Raw genomic sequence first — 21,421 nt, forward strand, 5'->3', positions numbered from 1 at the left:
TGCAAAAATGTCTTAATATATGCAGATATGCAGATTGTTGAATTATAGGAAAATAAAAAGATTCGCAGAAATTGTTCCATGCTTATTGAAAAGCCTTATATATATATAATACTGATCCAGTTTGTTAGTCAGGCTTTGTATTAAAAACATTACTAGCAATAATCAGCATGTTTGCTAATTCCAATTTAACTTTGTTTATCTTATTTAATTATTTTATCTTAATAGTTACATTTTTTTAATAATCAAAAAGATACATTGAAACCTGAATACCGTCCCAGCCCAACGCAAGAAACTAAAAAAAAACAGCGCCCTCGTCAGATCACAGCGAATGATTGATTAGTTTCTTAAATGGTGGTTTCCCAAATAAGATTCTTTTTGTTGGGGCACTTAATTCTTTGCTATAATGTACTAAGGCTGATGTTACTATGGTCTGACCTAGATTAAAAATTATATTTTTTAAAATGACAGTATAATGAAATGTAATATAGAGAATTAAACTAGACTGTCCAGTTCACAGAACATCATTTATTCGACAATGTAAAACTAAGAATTTGCCTTCGCCGCAAAAAATTTCTTTAAGAAAACATGATGTAAAAATGGTGGTAAAGAAATTCATGCCAAAATAGTGAAGTTGACAGTTTTGAATAGGTTGAAGACCGAGGTTCGAAACCCACGTTAAGGAATAGTTCCAGTTCAGATAGCAGTAAAATGGAAGTGTTACAGTTCAAGCTCTAAGGACATCAGAGATGAATAAAAATTGCTCATAGCCCCCTAGTCATAAAATATTAGAATCAAGAAGCACTCATGCTTTAAAACTTATCCTTAATGCTTGGATTGTCCACTCAAGCAATTAAGTTCATGATGTAAAGCTACCAAAGTTGCTGTGAACTAACATAGTTAACTGAAATTCTGATAGAAACTTGAAATTCAACTTTTACGACTATCAAAGGTAAATTTCAGTAGCTTAGTTGCTCGGCAGTAAACTCTTGAAGTTTGTGGACACCAAATTTTGTTAAAAAAGTTCGTATAGACTATATAATAGATAAAATATTTGGGCGAATTGGATTGAGCAAAATGAGTATTATTCAGTAGTTCATCAAACTATCGGACGGGGATATAGTTGCTTTTACAAATAACAGGGTAATTGAAAAGTCCCCGGCCTGAAACATAGATGGCGAAACTAGAATTAAATAAATATGTTTGTTAGTTAGCCCTAACCATCAAAAGATCCGTGTATAAATTTGACAGCTGTCCGATCATTAGTTTGTGAATTATTGTGTTTTGAGTGAAGCAACTTTTGTTATTGTGCAAAAAAAAATGGATAAAAAGGAATTTCGCGTGTTGATAAAGTATTGCTTTTTGAAGCGAAAACATACAGTTGAAGTAAAAATTTAGCTTTATGCCGAGTTTCCGGACACTGCCATAGACAAATTAACCATCAAGGATTGGTGTGCTAAGTTTAGACGTGGTGAAATGAGCACCGAAGGCGGTGAACGCAGTGCACGCCTAAAAGAGGTCGTTAAAAACGAAAACATTTAAAAATCCACAAAATAATTTTGAATGACCGTAAATTGAAATTAAATGACATAGCAGATACTCTAAAAATTTCAACTGAACGTGTACATCATATTATTCACGAATATTTGGGTATGAGAAAGTTCTGTGCAAAGTGAGTGCCGCACAGGTCACTTTTGACCAAAAAACAACGACGAGATATAATTCGATGATAATTGATAATTCGCAGTAGTGTTTGAAGATGATCAAGCGTAATAAACCCGAGTTTTTGCGTCCATATGTGACAATGGATGAAACGTCTCCATTACTTCACTCCGAAGTCCAATCGACAGTCATCCGAGTGGACTGCACACGATGAACCCGCTCTAAAGCGTTGGAAAACGCAACAGTTAGCTGGCAAGGTTATGGCGTCTGTATTTTGGGATACGCATAGAATAATTTTCATTGGCTACCTTGAAAAAGGATGGACCATCAACAGCGATTCTTACATAGCATTTTGGGATCGTTTCAAGGACGAAATCCCTGAAAAACGGCCGCATTTGCAGGAAAAGGAAGTGCTGCTTCATCAAGAAAATGCACCGTGCCACAAGTCAGTGATATCAGTAACAAGATGATGGCAAAAATTCATGAATTGGGCTTCAAATTGCTTTCTCACCCACTGTATCCTCCAGATCTGCACCACACCCCCTCCCCCCCGCGACTAATTTCTGATGTCTGATCTCAAAGGAAAGAAATGCTTGCTGGGAAGAAATATTCTTCCAATGAAAAGGTGATCGCAGAAACTGATGCCTATTTTGAAGCAAAGAACAAATCGTACAAAAATTGTATCGAAAAATTGGAGGGTCGCTATAATCAGTGTATCACCCATGGAGGGAATTTGTTGACTAAAAAAAACAAATTTTGCCAAAAAAATGTGTTTTACTATGGTAGGCCGGGACTTTTCAATTGACCTGTTATTACTACTACTAACTATAAGTTGCCCAGATAGGACAACGACTACGTACTTTCCTTTGATCACTTCTTTAGTGTCCATTTTTATAATTACAAATGGTTTTAAAATAAATTAATGCATCCAAAACCTTTAGATGTAATTATTTTTATGAATTAATATAATATGTTTTTTAGGTTCAATTATTAATATAATGAATGTTTTCAATTACGGTTCGTTTGTATAAAACATAACACAAAAACATAAACATAAGACATGGATTTGAAAGGGAATATATATTGGGGAAAAAATAATGAGATATATTCAAATTCTTTTTGTGAAACAAGGAATAAAGAAAAAATGCGTTCAAAAAGATTGTTGAGAAATGTTCTTTTATAGCCGAAAGTATTGTTCCTACATATTACCCTATATATGTCGTATATGTAATAGTCAATATTTTATGTGTTTTCCAAGTTTGTCTTCCATATCTGTCGTACGTTGAGTACGCAAAACAAAATAATATATTTTATCACTTGCCATAATATATGTAGATCTACTATTGCGATCAAAAAATTGTAAGACGAGGCTGAAGGGTCCTTAACTACACAAATAATAATTGTTTTTTTTTAAATATATTTTAAAGTCTCCTTTTACCAAGTATGGGTTTATCTGGACTGGGCCTAAAGTTTAACGTGGGCTCCGAACCACGATCCTCAGCATTAAGCCTACCGACTGGCGAGTGATCAACTTTAGAAATCATCCCAGAAGACATCCGGTCTTACCCAGCCTGGTTACTGGCGTGACTGGGATCATTTTCCTTGTCGGATTTTACACTCTTGTACTTCAAACAACCACAAACATAAATTTACGACCATGCCTCAGCAGGATTCGAACCCGCGGCTATCGCAACAGTAGGAGGACCGTCCCATCACCTTTACCACTTCGCCACCAAGCCGGCTAAATAAATAATAATTGTTGAATTCTATTTCAAGAATAGGTTTTAATTTTTTACGTTTCGGTCTGACGGTGTAGCCTAATATCCATCGAATAAGGCAGTTTTTCAGAATTTTTGTCGAGAAAAGCACGAAAAAACAACACTGTAAGGAAAGATGCAGTGAGTTCTGAACGTAGCTCGATTTTGAGTTGAAATACTGCGTATAAGAATATTAATATTCCCACTAATAATGCAGGTATTAGATTTTTTCTCTCTATAATTGCTTCTAGTCTTTAGTAAACAGGACTTTTTCAAATTCCTTAGTTCCTTGATTCTTTTTCTAAATAGATTTTGCAGAACGTATCATTGCCCGGTGCTTTCTTTGGGTTCAGTTCCTATATAAGTCGGTGATTTCTTTGGGAGTCATTCGTCAAATAAATCATCGAATTTTTACAGCTATTGAATGGCAAGTGATATTCAAATTTACTTTGTTTTGTTTGAAGATTTGTTCAAATTTGTCAACGAAGCATTTTGTCGTCTATTGCGTGACCCATTTCCACCCAGTTCTCTCGTAAGTGAAATGGTTTTGGGTTTTTAGTGATTGACCTGTCATCTGTTAAATTTCGCAGAAAGTTATTTAATGATTTGTTTTAATCTTCTATATTTATCTTTTGGCTCTTTGTGTTATATTTTTAGTGTGTTTTAAGTGTTTTGTTTTTTCCATTTTTTTCGTAGTTTTCTTTTTTCAACTATTATTTTCTTAATAAAAAGTAAAGGAAAGAAAAAATACCTTTAATTGTCCTTAATTTTGGGGTATTAACGAGTTCTTTTTCTTCTAAATTTAATTGTCCTGTTGTCTTAAGAGCACTCAACATTTAGTTGCATTTGATTGTTCCGTTCTTCTGAAAATCACTTTCAGTCAATTCATTTAGTTGTTAACGTTGGATTTTCTTCTGCTTTTGATTATGTTTTTACTCAGTGTCATAATCACTGGTGAGTGATCTGAACTTAAATACAAATTTTCTTCAACTTTCATATAGTTTAATGCTATGCCTAGTTAGTAATACATAATTACCTTGAGTGGCCATAATTCTATTTTACTTTATTTTGGCATTAAAACTGCGACTGGTTTTTGTCTTAGGTTATTTAGGATGTTCAATTTCCTTTGTTTTGATTAAGTCAAAAAAATGGGTAACATTTTGTGTATAATATATATTTTGTGATAAATCTAGAAATGAACAAAAATATTTACTAAATACGATAACACATTGCAGGAAAGCTTTCTTTTATAGAAGACTGCCGTGATATTTGAGAAACTGTCAGATATCAGTAAATATATGTTGAAAGACTGTTGTCTAGTCTGACACCTTGATAATTTCGAGCAAAAATCCTAGTGTTTCATTAAAGATTGTAATGTTAAAGCCACAAAATGTAAAAAACTGTCTTGGTGGAACTTTTTAATAAAATCTATAAAAAAAACTAATGGCTATTGTTTTAGTTATAATCGGTATGTTAAGCTGTCAAGTAAGGTATTTTCCTTTCATATCTAGGACCATTGCCGTTCGTTATTGTTTATGTACAAGTAAGTAACTTGAGTAAAATAGTTCAACTTCGGCGAAATGACTCCCTGTGTACCCATTACCAGCGGTGACGTTTACCATTCTGCTTCAGGGTCGGATTAACTCTGTTGTAATCATAATATTGTTGCAGTTTCTCTCTTAATTACCTTCAGCGTCGAAATATCTAACCGATTTAACTATTGTTAATATTTTTGAAGCTACCGTTTACACCAACGGTATACACTTTATATAAGTACGTATGGTTTGGTTCGCTTCAATCTTCCGATTTCCTGCGCGTTGTCCAGTAGTTGTAGTGCTTCCACATTAGTATTTCCAGGTCATCGTGCAGTTCTTCGTTGGTTATGTAGCGATAGGCATCGGTAATTAACCGAAGAATTCTGTTTTGGCAGCGTTGGATGACTAATTCATTAGAATTTTTGGTACAACCCCATATTTGCTCCCCATAAGTTCAAATTGGCATTATGGTTCTAATGTGTTTTGCTTTTTGTCTAATATGATGTTTCCAATTTAATGTACCGTCAAGATGGATGCCCAGGTATTTAGCTGATTCTGCTTGAGGAAATGGGCATCTATTGGGGAATCCAAAAACGATTTTATATAATATATATAATCTAGATAGACCTAGATGGTCTTCAAAATCAAAAGATGCAAAGAAACCGTTTTATACGATCAATATTATATATTATTGATATAACCTTAACTTCAATAAGATGATACTGAAAAAAATTAACCTGTAATGTATTATTTACTCTGAAGAAGCCAACCTTAAGTTTAAAATGCTTCATACTTATTTCGCGTGGCAATATCTAATAGCTGTCATTTAATTTTTAAATCGCAGTAATTTTTCAAGCCCTTAACATTCCCCGTGTATAAGCCGTAACCTTTGTGCAGGAATGATTAATCACCAACCGGGATTTTGTTTTAGCTTCAAAAAAATGGCGATGAATATTTTCAAACAAATTTGAAACATATACGCGATTTTGTTTGCACACGCCGGTTCGAATTTACCATTTTTCTTAGGGAAATTCATTACTGACTTATGATTTATACATTAAATTTAAAGTTACGACAGGATATATGTTTTATTTGTATCTTTAAGAGTTCGTTTTATCAACTTTAGTTCCTAGAGATCATATAATCTCAGCATAAAGCTAATGTACAAGATCCACAAAAGGATAGAGACTGGAAGCTTAGTAGCTCGAAGAAATTTGGACATGTCAAATTTACGTTGCTGCGCAGGGACACAAACCTAATTATATTAGTATAGTAGAATTAGTTAAATACTTTTGCATCCATTTCGATAGGAGATTAACTTGGAAACATAACGTCAGCCTACAAGCAGATCAGACTCAAATAAAACTATTGTATTTGTTAATCGAAACATACCCCCAACTTGACCTAATATTAAAGAGATTGATTTATCCGTCAATAGTAAAGCCTATTTGGACTTATGGGATATAAATATATATATATATATATATATATATATATATATATATATATATATATATGTTATCGATATATAACCAATGAAATACTGCACAATAACATTGGGATCACATGGATCCACAAAGTTACACAAGATATCACTGCAAAACATAAAATTACTAAATAACAGCAACGTGGTAGCAAACGTATCCACACAAAGTTGTATACAGTACATAAATGTTACTAATTCTGAGTCTAATAAAATATGTTATATTGATAATATTGCTTTAATGCCCAACTGAATGAAGGTTTTAAAATGGTTTGATGACTTGTATACTTCAAAGCAAATCAAAATAATCGTTGTTGAATATAGCGGTATGTTAAATCCCCTTTTGAAATTAAATAAACTTATTAGAGATGCAATTAAATATAAAAATCAGGGACAAGTAAATAATATTTCGTGTTTTTATTTAACTTCTTTTGAGGAAAATACTTTTGGTTCCAAATGGTAACTTTATAAGAGTCATGAAAGTTTCACATCAGATAAATCAAGAGCTATTCACTGGTCTGGTCAATATAAACATAACAGTACAAGTACTAGTGTTATATTACTAATAAATGTTAAGAGCTTCAGTTGCCTAAAATCAGCGTATTTGGGGATACACTTTGAGAAGATTTATTTAAAATTCTATTCTAGTATTCGAGATATAAACTACTTTTAAATTAAACTGAACAATTTTTAAATAAAATGGTTTTACTTTCTTTAATTGCCTGACTGAACCATCATTATATAGTAGCTGGATAACCTCAACATTGATGTGCTGATGGAGCCTCCGTTCACATATTTGGGCATTGTCCTTGATAAAGCAAATTATGCAGATTGTTATTACGAATGTACCATGGAGCATTAACAATACCTCGCAGTACGCTGATTTGGAAACTTTGTATAATATTTCTATTGCTTCAAGATTGATTTGTAAAATAAAAGCTAATTATTTACTGACGGGGTTGAAAATTCATTTAATACTCTAATTTTTTTACTATAGTTTCCAACTTCATGGGTTCTTCACATTTTTTTTAACATGAGGCTTCCACCTGGGTTTGATATCAAGGGTTATGTTAAGATATTGGGCTGTATTTCCATACGAAAATACTTGATGATTTATGTATATACTGTCTTTGATTCTTCTGTTGGTGAAACCAATATGCATTCATTTATTTCGATTGATTTTGATATGCAATTTTTCTATCCAGCATTGTGTTTGGATAATAGCTATGTGAAATTTTTCGGTTGATTCAATGCATTTATCTCCAATGGCTAGGATTGCATATCTGCAAATGTAGACACAATATTGTCATTAAATGTGGGCCTCACTGTACAGCAGGAGGATTGAAAATCACCTCCTTGTGGACACACCTGCTTGTATTTTCCTCAAGTTAAATAGACACCTTCTTGATTACTCTAAATCCTCGTGCTATATTTCATCGAAAGCTTGAGCAACGTCTAAATATACTGCAGAACAAATTTTATTTTCTGCTAGTGATTTTTTATGACATCAGTGATCTATGAACTTAATTAGTCGTAGAATGGTTCTCCCTCAAACCAAATTGGTGTTCCAGAATAAGAGATTATTCTCACCGATGTTTCAGTGTATTTCCTTTACAATAGAGAAATTCCATGCTAAATGAAAAAATTGTAATGTAATTAAAGATAGTTGTCGGCTAAAGCTATATAAATCGACGAAACCTAATTCATTCTACAAAACTAACACAAATACTAAAAGTATTTCTTGTTGAAATATGAACTTCTTGATTTATATCTTGTTGTAATGCCAGTGATATAGAAATTATAACACTTGATTTTTAGTGACCACTTTAACATTTTTACTTTCTTCACATCATAAAATTACTCACCAGCTGATATTACTATCACTATACTGAAAGTTCGAGTGATTATAGTCTTCTCGGTTATTAACGTCAAGACTTGTTGTCGACTAGTGGTGCTGGTTGGAAGTTTCCTCAGATATTTTTATCTTAAAATATCCAGAAATGGATCCATCCTATAAGATAGACAGGTAACTATGGTTTATTGAGTTTTTGAAAGAATCATATTTGTAAATATTTGGGTTATTTTTATGTTAATGTCCGCGTAGAGCCGCAAGAGCTGGATTGTATTCGAAGGAACATGTGTTTATGTTAAGACTGGATGGTGTGATGAGTAAGACATCTAGAGATAGGGTTTGCATCGTGCTAGAATAGATTTAATCTCTAAATATCGCCTTGCGCTCGTTCTTCAACAGTTGCCAATTTACCCAAAATAAAATAGTCTTTAAAGTAACATAAAAGGTTTTATTATTTTAAATAACAAGTCAATTGAAAAGTACCCGGCCTGACACATAAATGGCGTTACTAGAATTAAATCCATATGGTTTTTAGTTACCCCTCAAAAGACGTGTGTATAAATTCGACAGCTGTCGGATCATTAATTTGCGAATTATAGCATTTTGAGTGAAGCAACCTTTGTTATTGTGAAAAAATGAATAAAAAGGAATTTCGCGTGTTGACAAAATATTGCTTCTTGAAGGGAAATAATACAATTGAACCAAAAACTTGGCTTAATACCGAGTTTCCGGCCACTGGCCCAGGAGATTCAAACATCAAAGATTGGTATGCTATGTTTAGACGTGGTGAAATGAGCACCGAAGACGGTGAACGCAGTGGATGCCTAAAAGATGTTGTTACCGACGAAAACATTAAAAAAACCGCAAAATGATTATGAATGACCGTAAATTGAAGCTGAATGAAATAATAGATAATCTAAAGATATAAACTGGACGTGTACATCATATCATTCACGAATATTTGGATATGAGAAATCTCTGTGCAAAATGATGATAAGATGAAACATGGCTCTATCATTTTACTCCGAGGTCCAATCGACAGTCATCCGAGTGGACTGCACACGAGGAACCCGCCCCAAAGCCTGGGAAGACGCAACAGTCGGCTGGGAAGGCATGATCTGCATTTTGGGATGCACATAGAATAATTTTCATTCACTAACTTGAAAAAGGAAGGACCATCAACACCGACTATTACATAGATTTATTCGACCGTTTGATGGACGAAATCGCCGAAAAACGGCCGCATTTGAAGAAAAAGAAAGTGCTGCTTCAGCAAGACAATGCACCGTGTCACAAGTCAGTGAAAACGATGGCAAAAATCCATGAATTGGGCTTCAGATTGCTTCCTTATCCGTATTTTCCAGATCTGGCCTCTAGCGACTATTTCCCGTTCTCAGATCTCAAAGGAATGCTCGCTGGGTAAATTATTATCAAGGAAACTGAGGCCTATTTTCGAAGCAAAGTACAAGTCGTACTACAAAAATGGCATCGAAAAGTAGGAGGGTCGCTATAATCAGTGTATAACCCTTAAAGGGAATTGTGTTGAATAAAAAAAACTAATTTTGCCAAAAAAAGTGTTTTACTATGGTAGGCCGGGGACTTTTCAATTGACCTGTTACTCCACATTCTATAACATATATACGTCAGAATTTAAAATCTAAGATGCAGTTTGTTGTATATTATCAAAGTCGTAAATATTATTTATTTTCCTGCAAGTTATTGTCACAGTGTTAAATAAATACTAAATTCTAACTAAATATCAAAAAATATCTAAAATTAAATCTAAGCTGTTATCACAAAACCAAGAAAAAAAGGTAAATAAAGCCAAAATTAAATGACTACAAATCTAACAAAGTTATTTGCTGTAATTTTTTCTGGATACAGAATTTTTTCCGGATAGAGTTCAACACAATTATAAAGAACACCATCTTAGCACAAGTATTTTCTGGAGATTGCCGCGCGAATGTGACAATTTTATCTGTTTCGCCACTCTCGGCGATTCCAGGAGTTGGTCATCATTTATTTTTTCTCTTTTCTTGCTTTGCGGCAATCCTTCAAGTCCCAATTTTCCACCGAGTAAATTTAATTTACTTCTCTCACGAACCTTTCCTTATAGCGCCCAATGTATATTTATATTTCCGGAGATCCTTCAACAGAATGTAATAAGGAATCGTTCTTTGTCGTCCTAAACGGGTTAGGAATAAATTTTATTTCGATTCCCTGGTATGAGTTCCTAAAATTATATTAATATTTTGACTCTCAGTTTATTAATATACGTTTGTTCAATAATTTTTGTGACAATTGAACATAATTTTCCGCAAAATGGAAATTAAAAACAGATCTAAAGGTGTTGAGTAAAATCATTTTTTGAGATGTGAGATGAGTAAGAGGTAACAAAGAGATAAATTGAGTGAATATTCAGTATGTTGAGAAAACTACTACTTTGATTCACTGATTTCCGATATTTTTGCGAATTAATATTGATAGAAAAAATAATTTTATGCTGAAACAGTAGTATTTATTATATGGCTCTGTTGAATATATATTACTAGAGATATGCGATTTTATTGTCACCTAACCGAAATTATTTTTTCCTGGATCTTAAATTTACAGATAATCAAACATTGTAACATATTAAAATATTGTAAGATAATACTAATTTTTTATTACAATATTCGAGCTTATCACATTTTGTATATTACCAGAAATATTTTTGTAAACATTTTTTACAGAGCTATATCTCAATAACTGCGCATATTATTGGACTGAAAATTATTTAGCTATTAATATCGAGTAGTGATTGCCCTCTGGCTGAAAATCGACCATAATGTATTAAATTAATCATATTTATCTCATAACAGAGTAAAAGAACTAATTTAAAAATGATACTAAGGATGATATAAATGTATATAACAGTTACTAAAACTTGTTTTCACAGAATTTCCATTATAAGATCAGAAATGTATTTAATCGTGTAATGTTCAAATCCTGAAACCAAATTAGTGATCCGGAATAAGAGATGTTTTTCCTAAATTATTTGCCATGTAAATCGACTAAACATAATTCGTTCTACAAAAAAGCTATAAGAAGTTTTGTTGAATAAAGATGGATTTCTATAAATGGTTCTCAGTTGAAAGTGAGCTTATTTAATTATATCCTGTTGTATGCGATGAATATAAAACGTATAATTTTAGATTTTTAGTGATAGTTTAGTTGATATGATGATGTTTACATATTGTAATATTACTCACTAGCTGTTATTACTGTAATTATACTGATATAATGTATTAAGTTAAACAGTTACTAAAACTCGTTTTCACATAATTTTCATTATAAATTTCTTCATTATTTATTATCATCTTGCCATGAGCAACCCAATGTACCATTCTGAAATATTTATGGCTCTTTTAAATATATAAATTGATATAAGTCTTCCTTGATTTTGTTATTTGTTTTCAAAAACGATATTATTTTAAAGGCAATCTCTGGAAGTTCCATTAAACCCTATCGTAGGTTATCTTTACACCACTTAAATCCTATATTATCCAACAATGTATTAACGGATGTTTTGCATCTCCCAAATAATTGTATTAAATTATGTTTCGATTGAAAAAACTACTTACTGTTTTATACATTTCGTATATTTGATGTCTGAAACACCAAGATCGATCTTGATTCGTCACCTATTTCGCATAAACACGGATTCTTTTTGGTGAATTTAAGGTTATATTATTTTTTATTTTTTGAGATATTTTAGTGACCGTGTCTCTACTAATATACAGTGCAGCTGCAAGGAGCAAAAAATATGTTCAATAATAACAGCATTCTATCTCATTTTAAATAGAATAAAATGACAGGGATAATATTGTCTGACTGTATAACTAATTTACAACTTTAGACAGACATATATTGACACCCGTTGGGCGTTTTTCGTTTTAGTGGAATCTATTTATTCGTAGTGCATATTACACAAAAATATTGAAAAGTCGCCAGCCTACCATATAAAAACACATTTTTTTGGCAATTTTTTTTTATTCTACATAATATCCCTTCAAGGGTGATACACTGATTATAGCGACCCTCCAACTTTTCGATACCATTTTTGTATTACGATTTGTTCTTTGCTTCAAAATAGGCCTCAGATTCGGCGATCACCTCTTCATTCGACGAAAATTTCTTCCCAGCTAGCATAATTTTGAGATCTGAGAATAGGAAATAGTTACTGGAGGCTAGATCTGGAGAACACGGTGGATGAGGAAGCAATTCGAAGCCCAATTCATGGATTATTACTATGGTTTTCACTGACTTGTGACACGGTGCATTGTCTTGGTGAAGCAGTACTTTCTTTTTCTTCAAATGCGGCCGTTTTTCGTCAATTTCGTCCTTCAAGCGGTCCAATAACGCTATATAATAGTCGCTGTTGATGGTCCTTTCTTTTTCAAGATTGTCAATGAAAATTATTCCGTTAATTCTAATAGGGCCATCTATGTAACAGGCCGGGGACTTTTCAATTGACCTGTTATTGGAAAATGATTCAATTCCATCAATTTAGTCTTTAATATGATTTCAAGGTTTTTTGTTGTCTTCTTCATTTGTGCTTGAATTTCAACTGCAAATTCAATTGTAAATGTTTATGAAGCGATAGAGGTTTTAGGCTATACTATTTTATCAAAGACATTATAATTTTAAACAAAAAAACTATTAAAAGTAAGATAATGTTTTTGCTTTTATGACGAAATTATTTTTGTCGTTCTGAGATCATATGTATTTAGAAAGTTGTTTACTTTTAAACGTTACTAAAACTATATTAAGAGCGAACGTGGGATAGCAGTGGCCAAGAGGACTGAAGGACCCTTTTGTCCGATTATTGTTTGCAATTATTGATAGGCAAGGGTATAAAATCGATCCAATTACGCTAGAAACTTGACTGGGTCTGGCCAAATATTTTCTGGGGATAATGTTTAAATTTGTCTCTTGACCGTTGATAAACCGATTGATAGACTTATTTTTGAAAAAAGTGAATAAAGAGTGCCATAAATTTAATTATATTTCAGAAACTCTAAATGAATCTGTGGCAATATAAAATATTTTACATCGTAAAATAAAAGTTCGGAATCAAAATAGGAAAAGTTTGACAACTTCGTCTAGGTAATAATTACAAATAATCCGCCTTTGTGGTTGATCCTGTTACGCTACAAATAAAATAAAAAAGGGATTTTAATTAAAGTTGGTTTAGTTTGAAAGCACTGAGCTACAGAAAGTTATATACTTTTCGTTTTGACAGGGTTTCTGGCCACGAAATTTTCGCCGAACTGTTGGTTTGGACATTTCTCAATTGTAATTATGTACAAACTTTTTGACAATTTAGTATTTTTTTTGTGTTTTATTTTTTTTAATGTGGTCGGTAAAATTTAATTACTTCTTATTCTCAGTATCATAGCATTAAATGTAAAAGGTTGATAATAAAAAAATATATATTTTAATAAAGAAATATTTACTGACTACTGCAGGTACCAGGACCAAGATTATTTTGATGATTATATGAGGATGTTATCAAGCCTGTGTACTAACGCAGACTGGTTACTAAACTCATATACTAAGTTAATATAGTACTTTTCCTTATGTAATCATTTCCTCATTATACGAAGTCTGTCTTTTATATTTAGATATTGTGCTTCATTATGTTCACTTGATATTTCTATTGCTATGTAGAAATTTCCGTTGTTGTTCGGAATATTTGTTGTACAAATTGCAGCTAGTTAACCACCAGGTCTTGATTTGAAACCCACTAAGATATTTTTATTGTTGCATGTGAATAACGTTTTGTTGTTTTCTTATAGTACTTAATCTTAATTTCTTATCATTGGTTTTATTTTGCCTTCTACACTCGCTGATATTTTTTCCAAATATGCACTAATCTCAGAGACAAACACGGACAATTACGTTATTAATAATTATATCAAAACTCTGATAAAAAAAACTTTGAAACAAAAGACATACATGATATGTAAAATTAACATAAATATATTTGATTATTATTACTAATTTAGGGTAGCAGAATACTAATTCATATGTAATATTATTAGCCATAAGCTGCCTTTTTGACCAAGGCAATATAAAAAAATGATTTAGATTATTTGAAGGTAGCGAATTTGATTTCAAAAGAATTGAATATATTGGGTGTGTTGTATTACCGCTAACCACAAACAAATGCTTATTTTGACTGATCTGATCATAGTTAAAAAGCTCTATAAAACCTACTACAACGATTTAATTAAATTTAATTAATAAGACTAGTTGTTTATCACAATTACATGTTTTTATGAATATTACATTTAACCAGCTAAACATTTGTAGAAAAAAATTTTTTTTTTGATTAAACCACTTTAAAACATATACAGGCAACGGACAAAATACCTGACATACCAGGTGTACCGGAAAGTTATTACCGATTTTTTAACAGATGTCGCTAGTCACCGAAAGAGTAAACCGAAAAAGTTTAAAGATGCGAAACTACAAGAGTTATTGAATGAATACCCAACTCAAACTGGAAGCCCTTTGACAGAAGCGTTAAATATGGCCCAAGAAATAATCAGCGACCGATTACGAGCATCGGAGAAATCCAAAGATATGATCGGAAGTCATTTCTGGACGGAATAGTGATGGGCGATGAAAAGTGAATTTATCTAGAAACACTAAACGCAAAAAATCATGGTTATCACAGGACGAAGCCGGCCGATCGACTCCAAGGCCGAATCGGTCTGGTCGCAAGATACTGCTCTGTGTTTGGTGGTACCAGAGTGGCGCGGTGTTTGACGAACTGTTGAAACCTGATCATACAGTTAATAGAGATTATTACCGACGGCAAATAATCAATTCTAACCTGATGATCAATGGGAATTATTTTACAGCACGAAAACGCGCTGTCTCATAAAGCAAAATGGGTCAAGGAAGCGTTGAAAGCATTTGGAAAGGACATATTATCGCACCTGACGTACTCTCCAGACTTTGCCCCTCCCGCCTATCAACTTTTCGCATCAATGGGACACGTGCTTGCAGAACAGTACTGGATAAACAGTTTTTTTGGAATGGTAACCATAAATTACCTGACAGATGGGTAACATGTAGAATCAAATGGCTAACACTTAAAATTTTTCCATTTGTTTGAAAATTAGGTGTATTTTTAGGAAAAATTCGGTAACGGTTTTGTGGTTCACCTGTTAAATAAATGAGAATAACAACTGAATACCACGTTGCACAAATCATAATAGAATTTCAACCATTTTTGACTGTAGGAAGCAGGCAGTGCTGCTCGTAGTATTCCTTTGAGGTTTTTCATGTACAAATGCGAGCGTTTGTAAGCAACAATGTAAATGATGATTCATCAGATCATTCTTTTTATCATCAAGTCTAGGTTTTATGATTATTGCAGGACTTGTTACGGAGCTTAACTTTGGCTTCCGTTATAAACGGTTTTGCAATTACAGTTCCTCCACGAATGTTAGTTTTGCTGAGCTACCGCCATACTATTTTTTTAAAACAGTATTAGTCAAGTGATTGTATGGATATGCAGCCTCTCTTACGTAGAGACACTTTCGAATTCTGACAGATCACATGTTTTACTACACAGGACTTCTGTAAATTGGGAATGAAGTGATATACATATATATACATATATATATATATATATATATATATATATATATATATATATATATATATATATATATGTATATATATATAAATTTCAAATTACAAGCAAACAGTAAAATAAGATATATAACAAAAATATTTTAGTTGATGAAGTATAATTTGACAGATCCGAATTAATTTCGAAGCGTTGTACAAAGAAAATTATTTCCGTCAATAAATTATAAGGGCTTCGAGATATTATTACGTAACCAATAAATAAAGGAACTTTTTTCATCCGGGCATTCCTTCATCCTGTATTTTCTACGGAGAAATTCCCGGTCCGTTTCCTGTCACAAACTCGAAGTATTTTTATGGCGAAATAAATGGCATCGAAAAATGTTATTGTTCTTTTTAAGGCCGCTCTTCATATTTTTAGAAACGTCAAGTATATATCGTATTTTTTCCACATGAAAGATAATTAGGAATTTTTTCTTCGATCAGGAATTTCAACAGATTACCTGAATAGAATCTGCGGTTATTGAAGGGTATGGTGGCTTAGTTCAAGGATTATACATAAAAATATTTTGGAAGTTGTGTTATCAGAAGCATTGCAAGACTTTTGACTTCAAAAAAGGAGGAGGTTCTATGTTCGGCTATATATTCTTTTAAATGTATGTTCACCGATTTCTCCCTCAATTATGAACCGATTTTGAAAATTCTTTTTTATTCGAAAGAGTGTACTTAGGAGATGGTCCCATTGGAACCAAGTCAGGATATGATAGGGAAAGGAGGGAAATCGAGCGAAAACTTCAAATTTCAAAGGCACGTGCAATTTTTTCACATATTTTTTATCTAAAATAATCAGATAGTTGGATATAATGTTATTGCTGAACTGATTTGACGAAAAATCAGAAATAGTTCAGTGTAAAAACCATTCAGTTTGCTTTTTCAAAACTAACCATATCATATGATTTGTTGTAGAAACTTTATAAGCAAGTGTTTCTATGATGTATTGGTTAGAAAGTTAAACTCACAAGCAGGGGTCGCGGGTTCGATTCCCAATGGGGGAGCAACTTTCTTTTTCTAGTTTGGTTGGAATATTTGTCAAATCACCTATACTAGGTAGCGGATCCCAGGGCCTGAAATGTTCCTTATTTTCAATTATTGTTCTTTTTTTCTATTTTTCCTCATACGGACTGTAATTTTACTTTTGCTATCCGTTGTAATACTTAATAAAATGGCTGATCTAACACTAAAACGAGAAAAATAAAATATTTTTAGCAAAAAATTTGAACCAACTTCAAAAAATTACTAAGGAACTCACTAAAAAGTGATAAATCGGTGCCGAGCCTAATTTATAGTTCCTCATTTATTTTTTTAAAGTCGTTCCAATTTTTTTGTTAAAAATATTTTATTTTTCATATATGTCAATAATATCGTTATATAAAAAATACAGATAGTGAAGAAAAAAGCGGAAGTATATCTATAATCTTAATAGCTATAAAAAGCGACTCCATATTAATAGAGATAAAAAAAATAATGCTTAGATGGGTCAGATATGCTGTTAATGACATATAGATTTAGTTAATAATGCGCCTCTGCTTCCAACCGTTCGTGGATTTGCCAAGATGGATGCGTCAATTCTTAATATCTCTTAATCTTGGCCACAATATTCCGTCGAAAAACCGAATTCTGAATGGTCCTTTTTATTTCAATTCATTTAGAATGTTAGATGATGTTCATTCAACTTATAGTAATAGCTAAAACTATTGTAATATCCCCTATTGAGAGAAACCGAATGTCTGGTTTATAATGAATCATGACATTTGGCAGAAAACCTAAATCCATTCATTAATATTTTTTAGTTTTTTTACATTATTATTCACATAAGTAGAACATCGTGCTGATAATATAAAAACCAGCTTGTGACATGACATAACAGCTAAATATTATATGTACAGTAATGGTGATTGTTGGCTTTTCCCATACATTCTTAGTATTACTTCATTCTTTATATTAATTGAATACAGTTTACATTTATTTTTGTTTTTATTATCACTAATATTATTAATATTTATAATTAATTATTACTAATCTCTCCCTCCAATTATTCGGTTTCCTTCGGAATTTTGTATCGGGATTAGAATATAAGGAATGAAATTCAGTTACCTAGAAATGCGCAAGAATTAATATTAATCAGTTCTTTGGCATACTATATTTAGTTTTCAATAAAAGTGATGATGATGTGTTTACGTTCATGTAAATTGTACATTTTCATTTTATTAGGAATTGCTAACCATATTCTTATCATAATCTAAAGATATTTTATCAGTATGTTTTAGTTATGATTTGACACATATGTCATTTTATATTATTGACATCAAACTTTAAACTTATATATGCTATATTTTGTGAAAGTAACCGGATTAGATTTACGCCTCTTTGAAAATGTCAAGTTCCGTGTCTGAAAAGGTGTTTTTGCGACAAGCATTACTTTTCTGATTTGATCAACAGAGAGAATCGGAATGACAGTTATGGTTGATAATCATGCTTAAACTTTAAAAACATATGCGGAGTTGTTTCGAAAATTTAAAAGTGGTGATTTCGATTTGCAAGGTACTGAAATCTCTGATAGACCGAAAGAGTATTAAGATACGAAACTGCAAGAGTTATTGGATGAAGACCGAACCCAAACTCAACAACAATTGACAGAAAGATTGGAAATGGAATTGGCAATTGGAAAATCGAAAAATCGTCTGTAAAATGCTGTTTTAAAGATATGATCGGAAGTAATTTCCGCATCGAATAGTGAAGGGTAATGAAAAGTTGATTTATTTTGAAAAGATTAGGCGCAAAAAATTTATCTATAAATAATCTACTAATAGAGTCTAGAGTCTAATCAGTTATAGTATTTAATGTTTGCTTAAGCATGATAACTTCACTAGGAATGCCTCAGTATCAGAGCTTCCGTCTTAAACATGCAATATGTAACGATTGTGAAACGTGGGTTAGTTTGGGTATATATTATTAATAATACATTACACCGACAAAATGATCTTAAATTGTTTATTATGACGATTATATAATAACTATGTTATAAGATACATAAGTATTATAACACTTCATTATTGCTTATTATCACACCGCTCTTTTATGAAAACATCGAAAATCTTTATAAAACTTCTTTAGAAAGATTACAATTAAACCTTAACTCGACTAAAAAAACTTTTTCTAGGCTAATTAATTTTCAAAAATTAACGTTTTAAATTGTAATAGATTGAAATATTAAAACATATCAAAAATTAAGTATTTGATTTTATGTATTCAGTAATTATTTGCTAACTAATTCTTGCAGTCTCTATTTTTATGTATATTTAATGACATTGTTATAATGTATAATTCAAACTCATACATAAAAAACGTTTAATATAATATAGTCTGGCTAATTTTCATTTTTCTCAAGGGGATTTTTTGTAAACTGAATATAGGTTATGCCAGATCATTGTGTGGATGAATAGGGTATTATAATTTTGTATTAATGATATATTAATGCTTATACATATTTTTGTATCAGACAATTTTAGGATGTAAAAAATTCGGAGACAATTATTAAACTACAATGTTAAAGATATTAATTTTTAAGCGGTAGTTTAGGTTAAATTTCCTAAATATTTTTAAAATAATTAATGAATTAACAAGCAGATCTTATTGGAAAAGCCTATGAAAGTAGAAAAGTATGCTGAGCCATGTTCTTAGATGTAGCACAAGCCTTCGATAAGGTTTGGCATGAAGGCCTTGTGCATAAACTATAGAAAATGTTATCAAAACAACACAGCAAAGTACTAAAATCACGCATTATAGCCAGAATATTTAGAGATAAACAAGAAGAAGCTTACTCTACAATAAAAGAAGCTAACCACATTAGGAAGTACCTGTACCACATGGAAGTGTACTGGGGTCAATGTTTTATCTACTCTACACTTGTGACGTACCACAAATGGAGAATACTACTATGGCTACATTTGCTGATGGACACAATATTGAAGTCGGAGACAATAGTGAAGAAGCTACACGAAAATTACAAGCAAGTTACAATATAAATAATTTGACACAAGCTTGGAAAATAAAAATTCAAAAGAATCAAACCATCTGATCTTGTGTAGGGTTGTGTAGTGAGATGCATATAATAAAAATTACAGCATGTCACTGTATAAACATTATTCCACCAGAGACTGAGATAGGGCTAATGAGTCCTCCTAGTTATATCCCTAAATTTAAGTTATCATAAAGACAAATTGTAGGTTTGTCGAAAACGACTAGTAGTTTCACTCCTACCAGAAGAAACCAAAATATTCGAAAAACTCCCGTTAAAAATGTTAAAAGCAACCATAGATAGAAAAAATACCTTCATAACTGTTTGGTTATAAATAAATATACTACAATTGACCAGGTACATATAACCACAGACATTGTTGAAAAAACCTTCGAAGAATAATAATAAATTTGCTGAGCTATATTATTGAACGTAGAGTAAACCTTGAAAAGTCTAGCGTAAGGACTCAAGCGTGAACTCCACTAAATGTTACCGAAGTAATATATTGGTCTCAAACTTCTACATACCGGCCAGGATGTTAAGAGTCATAGTAATAATATAAATAAGTGGACTCTGACAAGGAGAATAAGAGTTAACGAGAGTAAATCATTGCATATTGAATAATATTATTAATAAATATGGATAATATAACAAGATATTGATGAAAAATTCAGCGTAGCGTATCAAAAAGATAAAAAAGAGCTCCAATTAAAATACAACAATAATTACTAGTTATTTCAAGGAAAATCTAAAACACCAAAACCTATATAGAATTTAATTATGTGGGTATTTTATGAGAACTAATATTAACATAATACAAGTATTTCAGAACAAAGTCCTGTAGATGAAGGTATTATGGATGCATATATCGAGACTTTCGGATCCCCACTGTCATGGAGGAAATAAAGATTTTCAAAAAGATTCGCAAAAAAACATGAAGAAAGACTCCATTTTCATGTTAATCCCGAAGTGCTACAACTCTTGGAAATACGTACTTATCATACTAAATTGTGAAAGTATAGGAAAGTGCTTGTTTTATTTTATTTTATGTTATTATATACGAGAAGTGAGGGTCAATACGTCATCCTAGACAGGTATTTAATTCTAGAGTCACTACAGACACAAATTCTAAGGTACTCAGCAACGACTACTAACAATATATCAATAAATAAAAACTTGTAACATATGTGTAACTATAAAATGTAAAAAATATGTAACTTGTGTTGTATTTAAAACTTTATTAAAACTAATATAAATATGTCGTTTACCAAGAACTTATTCACAATAAATCTTAATGATAATTGTGGATCCTTCAGCTGCAGATTTTTTGTTAAATAAAAAAGCTATTTCGCTTTGATGAAATGATACGGTACATTACCAGCTATCTTAAATTACTCGAACGTTTGGAAA

The 21,421-nt window shown here is 31.8% G+C and overlaps 1 protein-coding gene across 2 annotated transcripts in view; it reads left to right on the forward strand.

Moving 5' to 3' along the window:
* nAChRa3 (nicotinic acetylcholine receptor alpha 3 subunit) overlaps positions 1 to 21,421 on the forward strand; it is a 53,150-nt gene that overhangs the window by 7,874 nt on the left and 23,855 nt on the right. The window lies entirely within an intron of this gene.

This window comes from Rhynchophorus ferrugineus, unplaced genomic scaffold (assembly GCF_030347505.1).
Source record: "Rhynchophorus ferrugineus isolate W39M unplaced genomic scaffold, kcgeb_rfMv2 rfM1, whole genome shotgun sequence".
NCBI classification, from domain to species: domain Eukaryota; kingdom Metazoa; phylum Arthropoda; class Insecta; order Coleoptera; family Curculionidae; genus Rhynchophorus; species Rhynchophorus ferrugineus.